Below are 7892 nucleotides of genomic sequence, written 5' to 3' on the forward strand. Positions count from 1 at the left end.
GGAGCAGTGAGCCTGCTGCATACGCAGGCCGCCCACCGAGATGAAGCCAAAATGTCTTGAGTGCAGGAAACAATGAATTCTGCACTAACCCCTGTCGATTGCCTGTGAGGGCCATTCGTAGCCTCCTGCCGTTACCCAGCCTGGAGGGGCTGCAGGCTTCACGCTTGTGTGGGATTTTCACATTTACGTTCTTCTAATCAGATGATTAAAGCCATGGGTGTCCCAAGAAACATTCTGAAGGAAATGAGTCATGTTTGATATAATGATCATGGTTTGGGGTGACTCTGTGTGTGTCTGTGTCTGTGTGTGTCTGTACACACTTGGAACAAAGGGTAGAAGGGATCTTCCTAGCTACTTGGATTTACTTGGAAAGACAATAGAAGTCTCATGGAAAGTAAAGCCCGCAAGTCCCTCTTGTAAAACCAGACAAGAAACAATATTGTTTCCCACACCTACATTATTTTTCTTGGTCCCAGAAAGGTCCAGGATTCTCCATATTCCTCTTGCACATTGTACGTTTGAAGCTGGTACTTACCCTGGTAGCTGCAGCAAGCTAGCCTTTTATCTCCCTTTCTTCCATGAGAGCATTCATTTCAGGTATGTCATATTTCACATACCTGACTCCTTCAGATCTTAAACAGTCGACTTCAACCCCAAATGGATTATGTCACATGTATAGCAGCCTTTCCTTTCCCAGGACCCAGCCCCAAACCCTGCACTGAGGTCCTCTAAACTGTCAAAGAAAACAGAGGCCATGTCACCAGCCGGGTCACACCAGCATATGAGCTGTGTTCCAAAACCGAGTCCGTAGTTTAATGTAAAACAAATGTTTTGGGGTTTTTGCTGCCGCAGATCTCTAGCCATTGTGGTAGGTCAAATGCAGCACTTCGCTACTCCTGCACTCAGCAGAGGCAGTTTCCATCTTGTGGTTAAATTTCTCAACCCATTTAAACAATACATATCTTGGATCAACACGCTGCTTATCTCCTAGTCCCAGTGGAGAAGTCCTATGACGGTTATTATGTCTGAGGGTGGCTAACTGCTGGAATATCCATCTGTCCTCCCCTGCAAATTTTAGTTTGGCAGGGAACCGCAGGCATCTTCTCTTCTGCATTTTCTAGCAGCAACTTGACCAAAACTAAACCTCTGAAGTATTTATTTTCTTACTTGCATATGGATGTGTGGGAAAGAATCAGATCCTATCTTTGTCACACAGAAATTTTGGAGAACCATGAAATCTTTCTGAAAAAGGCATCAACAACTACTTGGAGGAACTTTTGATTGCCTTTTTATTTTTATAAATACAGAGAAAATTTAAACAATGGCACCCGAAGTACTTTTATAGATGGTTTTGTTTCTCTCAGTTCTGCTGTTATCTAAGTCGAGTTCCCCATGTGATTCAGACTTTTCCCTTGCTGAAGTAAGCAGACATGGTGCTTTCCCTGTCTGTGCACAGTGAGCTATTATGCAGCCAGATAACACAGAGAGAAAACTGCGGAAGTTCCTCTGCAAGGTCTTTCCTGCTTTCACTTCTTTCTTCTTCAGACTAATGTGTTGTAGCTTTCCCTTCTCTCCTCCACCACAGACACACAAAATCACTCACTTTTCAAACTCTCCTAAAGTTTTGCAAACTTCTTAGGACTTTTTTTCCACAAAGAAATGTCTTTGCTCTTCATTTGCTTTGTTGAGTTTGCCATATGATCTTCTCAGAGACTGTACAGGTGAACTGATTTCACAGGGGAAGTACATAGGTCCCGTTCACCCAGCCTAGCAAACAGACTACCATATAGTTTTACAGTGGGATGTTATAAATTTTTAAAATATTGGGTATTTTGAAAGATTCAGTGATAAAGAAACGGTGACAAATATTACAGTATCATGGCAGTATAGCAGCCAACTGACACATCAATGTTATTAAACAATGATTTGCCTTTGACCCTGGAGAGCGTAACTGAAAATGCAATGGCACCAAGTTTCCTCTGCATCCTCCCACTGCAGCTCAGCTGTGTTTACCTGCCACCCTGCACACTGATCTGACTTGCAAATCTTCAGGGTTTATGCCTTTTTCCTTTAGCTGGTGTTATGTCTCACCCTGAAGCCTCCTGGGGAGCTGGCAAAAGCAGAAAGATGCCCGCAGGGGCGAAGAGGTGGGCAGGCTGCCGAGCTGGCTGCACTGCCCGAAAGAGAAAGGTATCCAAGACAAAAACTCCAGTGTGTACTGACAAAAATTCCAGTGTGGGCTAACAAAAGGGATCCTTGATCAAAGGTCCCTGTCTCGTGATGCCTGAATGGTGGGAGCGAGAGCTACCAGCAGCCAGTTATCCTCCAGAGGGAAAGGAGACGCCACCATCAGCAATGCGCCCATCCCAATGGGGGCTGCCAGCCCCTCAGGTCTTCTCACCCTTCCCAGCATGCTCGCAAGGAGGTCAGTGTCACCGAGGGCTCCCGCAAGCATGAGTGAAGATGTGGGCGACTGTATTTTTGGAGTTGGCAATGGGGCACGCTGAAACTGCAAGCCATGGGGGAGAAAAGAAAGCCAGAAGAAACACAGGAGGAAAAATAGTCCTGAAGAGGAACGAAAAAAAAGAAAATTTCATGATTGTGAAGAAGAGAGAAAGTAGACTCACTAAAAATGAGAAAGGAGCTGAGAAGAACGTCTGTGCAAATCTTCAGAAATCCTAAAGTGATTTCATAATTATTTGTTTACCTCCTTGCTCTCCCTGAACAGAAAGGGAAGGAGGACTTTGTGGAAATAAACCTGGACAAGGTACATACAACAGAATGTGGGAAGAACTGAACATCAGCCAGCCCAGGTTGAAAAGCAGCTCAATTAATAAATATTCATAATAATTTGAAATTATTTTGAGACCATGTGAAAAAAGGGCTCGAGAAAACCGTACGTGTTGACAGTCTCCAAGGGAAACTTGAGTCATTACTTAACTCTTGTTACTTAGTGCCCACAAGGCTATCTTCTATCCCACTGGCACATTAACATAAGTAATACAATAAATCACTATAAGCCAGAACCCTTTCCTGAATTACTAGCATTTATATGCTCAGTGAAATCAAGGAGATGGCTCGTCCAAGTAGCACAGAGGTCCAGATCACCATCTGAACATGGATTTTTAGAGTGGATACCCATTAGAAATAAGCTAAAAAGGGATGAGTAAGTTTTTTCAGACTTCACTTTTTTCTGACTCTTAGCCAAAGATGCATAAACCTTTCCCTGTCCTGATTTTCAAGCTGACAATAAGCAAACCCATGCTGGAAAACAAAGGAATGCTGGCTTCTGGCATGGCAAGGCATCTCAGGGCAGCCAAGAAGTAGTGAGCAGCAATGGTTGGTGGTGGTCTGTGCAACAGCCACTGCCTTACAGGCAAGCTGCAGGCAGATCACTCCTTCTTCTACACAGCCACAGATCAAATACACATGCCATGTGTGTGCCCATCTCCAGAAAAACGTTCTCTCTTGGTTTTGCAGTGATGAGTTTTGGCACTGAAAAGATGAGATTTAAAACTTACTGATTCCCTAGGGAAATGGTCAGCCCAGTCCATAGTCTTGAGGGACCCCAGGACTGTGCCAAAACATACCAGTGATTCTATATGCTTTCTACTCACAGTCAGTCACAATATTCTGAATCACAAGGATGAGGAAAAAACTGCAAAGTCATAAACAGGGTTCTGACCTTGAGTTAGTAACTTCCTTTCCTGAAAATAAATCAACAGAAAACTATAGGTCTGATGCTATTTTCCAGGAACCAGATAGGAAGGAAAAGAGGGTAAGTATGTTCTTCTGGCCAAGAGATTGATGGTGATATTCACATTCAATGGGAGGAATTTGCCTTGACTCATAGGAAATATCTTTGTTCTTGAGGATTTAAAAACAGCCTTTGTGGAACAAAATAGATGTCCATAACTATGCCTGAGTTTCGAGGAAGGATGACTTCACCTATTGAAGAGAATAACAAGGTGAAGAAGTATTTTAATGTTTACTTATCTAGAATTCACAAAAATGGATAATTTCATGGCTGAAATTGAGATTTCAGTTTCAATTATCGCGGTTTCACATAACATTGGGACTAGCTGTCACATATTTACCCCAGCTGACTGTTTTTAAACCTACCACAAAGTTAACAAGGATTAATTGAGACAATAACAGAAACAGGGCTGCAAATCCTCTCCAAAACGCAGTGAAGGTTCTTGCTCATCTTCTACTCAACTTTCCTACACAGAAGAGTGGCCGGGACTTCTTAAAAACATCCTCAAGCATGACAGCATTGTTATTACAGTCCCAGGGCTGCTTTTTTTGCTGGAACATAAGCATTTCTACTGAAAGGGAAAAGATGGTGCTGGAGACCAACAGCACTTGAGAGAGGACCAGAACTTAAAGTCAAAGTTTGCTTTCACCGCACTGGGCTTGGGGCTCTGGGCATCCAAATTAAGTATATGCTTTAAGCAGCTTGAATGGTCCCACTAACTTTAACACTTATTTTGAAGTAGTTTTGGACTCCAGCCTAAAATAAGTTATTTTTGTACTCAAGTTCTCCTATACGGAATTAATTTGCAAACCAAAAAAAGAACATGGATCTCAAACTTTGCACTGAAAGGAGCAAGGTACTCATGCACGTGCTGAGAAAGGCAACGAGGAAAAGCTCTGCAGCATGAGAAGAGTTACCCCAACTCCCAGGCCTGCTGCGGATACCTAATCCTATTACAACTTGTGCCTGGATTGTTACCAAAACCGTTCTCGTGATATTTTCCATCTCAAGGCCGAAGCGCCTGCATGTGTTTCACAGTGTTGGGCATGGCATCTGGGAGAGAAGGCGTGGAGTTAGTGTGGCCGGGCAGACCAACGGCAGAAAAGCTAGCTGTGCTTCTGGGATGCATTTACCAGGTATTTGGTCTTTGAACAAGCCGTTTTCAGTTTTATGGGCTCTTACAAATATTCCCAGACTTTACTCCAGCTGTACCAGTCAAGGAATTTCTCACAGATGCTCCTTCACGATAAATGTTTCGAGGAAATTCTCAGGTAACAGACCTGAAGGTTTTTCGGGGAAGACATGGCCACGTTTGGAAGGACACTTCTCAGCAAGGGAATTAGGAAGAAGAAGAGAACTTCCTCAACGTGGCTGCTGTGTGAATATTATTTAAACGCGAGTGTCACCCTGCAGCCACTGCCATGCCGTGCCAGCGCCGGCACACAAAATGGCCACCGAGCGGGAGGGCAGTGGGCATGCTGAGTGTGAGGGGGCTTCCCTGAGCGCGGGCTGGCCAAGACACCGTTCCCATCGGGCAAGGACCTATGACAGCACACAGAACAACGCTGCTGGGTTTCCTTCCCGATGACCGATTAGTGGCTAATGCGATACCTCAGAGAAAATTAGGACAATTCCTGCCTGATGCTGTTAAGTTGTTGAGTTATGAAAAGCAACCTTTTCCTTTAAACTCACTTCTCATTCTCATCTTGTTCCAAACATTTTTTCATTCTGCTGTGATATAAGAACTTCTAACATTACTTTCTGTCTGTTAAGTTTCCTGTGTAGGAAGCGCTGTCCTGACGCACTTATTAATCCTTAAAGAGGATCAAATGAAAAAAGATAAAAATATTCACATTTTGGAGTTATTGGGATCCTCTTGAGGATGATTTTCTTGTTTTCCATTTCCTGTCATAATTTGATTTCGCAAATGAAGCTGACATATGCAAACCCTGATCACATCTTGCTATTAGTTTTATATTTAGACTTATGAGTGTGATTTCAATTTAGCTTGGGATTAGCAGAACTTCAGCTGTTCATTCTTTAACTCTGGGCTCTGAAAAAAAGCTCTGCAAGGAAAGCATAGATGAGGACAACACCATGATGGATCAATAAGAGCACTAAACATCATAACGTATTTCTACTAAAGATAAAGCAATTCCCGCTTGTCTGAAAGGTGTATACCTATCTTCTGGAACAGCAAAAAGGAAAAGAGGCAAAACTGTATGTCCCAAAACAAATGCATACCAAAACTGATGTGGAAAACAGAAATAAACTAAAGAATTTTCAGTTTGGATATCAAAGAACTAAGACTGAAATCCTTCTATACATCTTAAACAGGATTGTGGAAAAACTGCACTGTAGGAAAGGAACGAGTATTCTCAGAAAAGTCCATTATAAAGAGGTGGAGTGTCCATAAGAATCATGATTTAATTTTGTTACTTCCCTCTGTGAACTTTGTCACAAGAACATACTGTTTCCTTCATATGCTGTAAAATTAAAATATGCTGTTATATATATCAATGTAAGTTGTATTCAGTGTGTATTCATATCTAAAGATGTAGCATTATTGTAGCCTAAAAGGCATAAGAACATAAACAAGTTCTGTAGGTAGACATTCTATCTTTAATGAGATGAACTGGTCTAATCTAAAAAAAAAATAAATAAAATAAAAGCTTGCAGGAGTGCAAGCTCTTGTGCAGACCTGAAATAGAAGCAGCAAATGCAAGTTTGCTGTGAAACAAAGTTCCATCTCATGTCACAGTTTGTCCCTTTCCCACACTCATGTCAGGCAGGTGATGCATTAATCCTCCCCACACATCAGGTGGTAAATTTATCAAACCTCTCCACTTTGCTGCGCAAGTACCAGCTACCTTTTATGTCAGGTGGCCTAACTTACACACTCCTAATTTGGCTTAGAGCAGTTTCCTTCCACTTCAGCTGAGCTTTGAAGTTCGCTTCTACATTTTACCCGAAGAAGGCCATGTGTGCTACGAAGTTTGCTTTACTCAGCATACAAACCTTGGCTTGCTAGCGCCTGAGAGTGCACTCCATCTGTATGAACAGTGTCCTGGGTCACTGCCACCCTGCCTGTTGTGCTCACACAGAATAATCCAAATTACTAGAAACCAGAGGGCAAGTTCTGCTGTAGCAGCATGACAATGATATGAACAGTTCAAGCATCAGTGTAATGCCATTAATAGCCTCGTGTCACTGACGTAGGAGAAAATAAAGACTTTCACAGTAAGAAATAACTTCTTAGGGAAAATGATAGGCTTGAGAATGAAATATGAGTGAATCCTATATGACACAGTATTTTTAGACCAGATAAATGCAGGAGAGGGTAGTCATTTTTGTTAGTAGCCTAATATTTTCCAGAGCAGTTCAACACTAGATGAGAAAGTTATTTTTAAAAGTTTTATTTCGCTCTCCAAATGTGCAGCGTGGACTCCAAAACTCTAAGAGAGCACACAAATAAATACTCAGACAGTCCCGAATGGACCACCTAGGTTCTGCGTATCGTTACCAAGCTTAGGAAGGGCGGTGTGTGCTTGCTGTCCCTGCATCCCACCGTGCGTACGGGGAGTGAGGTCTGCATTGACTCTGCAGCCCCAGCACACTGGGCAAGGTAGGTGAGCTGGCAGTGGGGCATTTTAATTAGCCAAGTGTTCTGCCCTGAGGCTAGTGGAAAGAGAAAGTTTGGTCTATCCTTAACTAATGGCATTGGCGCTCCACCCTTTCCATGATGTAACAGGATATAATGTTACCTGTGGTATAACCTACCCTTCATAAAGGGAAAAAAAAGTAAGGAAAAGGCAAGGCAATAACCAGTAAGCTTAATCTGGACATTTTCCAAACAAGATTAAAATGATGAGGAAAAATCCCTCCATTTTTAGAAGTCCCAACTCATCACTGTTGCATGCGAAAGGTCTGAAGAAGGCGACCTTTGGCTGTGTTACCATCCTCTTCGCATTACACAGCTCATCAACTCTGTTGTCACAGCATTTTCAGGCAATTGATTACCTGGTTAGGAAACACAACTTAATGAGTCATGAGCAGCAGTGTTTGTTGTGAGTGGCACATGTTTGTTTAATCCACGTGAGAAATTAAATTAAAAGCATCAGTAGCCATTTCAAAC

Source organism: Eurypyga helias, unplaced genomic scaffold (assembly GCF_000690775.1).
Source record: "Eurypyga helias isolate BGI_N326 unplaced genomic scaffold, ASM69077v1 scaffold9012, whole genome shotgun sequence".
In the NCBI taxonomy this organism is placed as follows: domain Eukaryota; kingdom Metazoa; phylum Chordata; class Aves; order Eurypygiformes; family Eurypygidae; genus Eurypyga; species Eurypyga helias.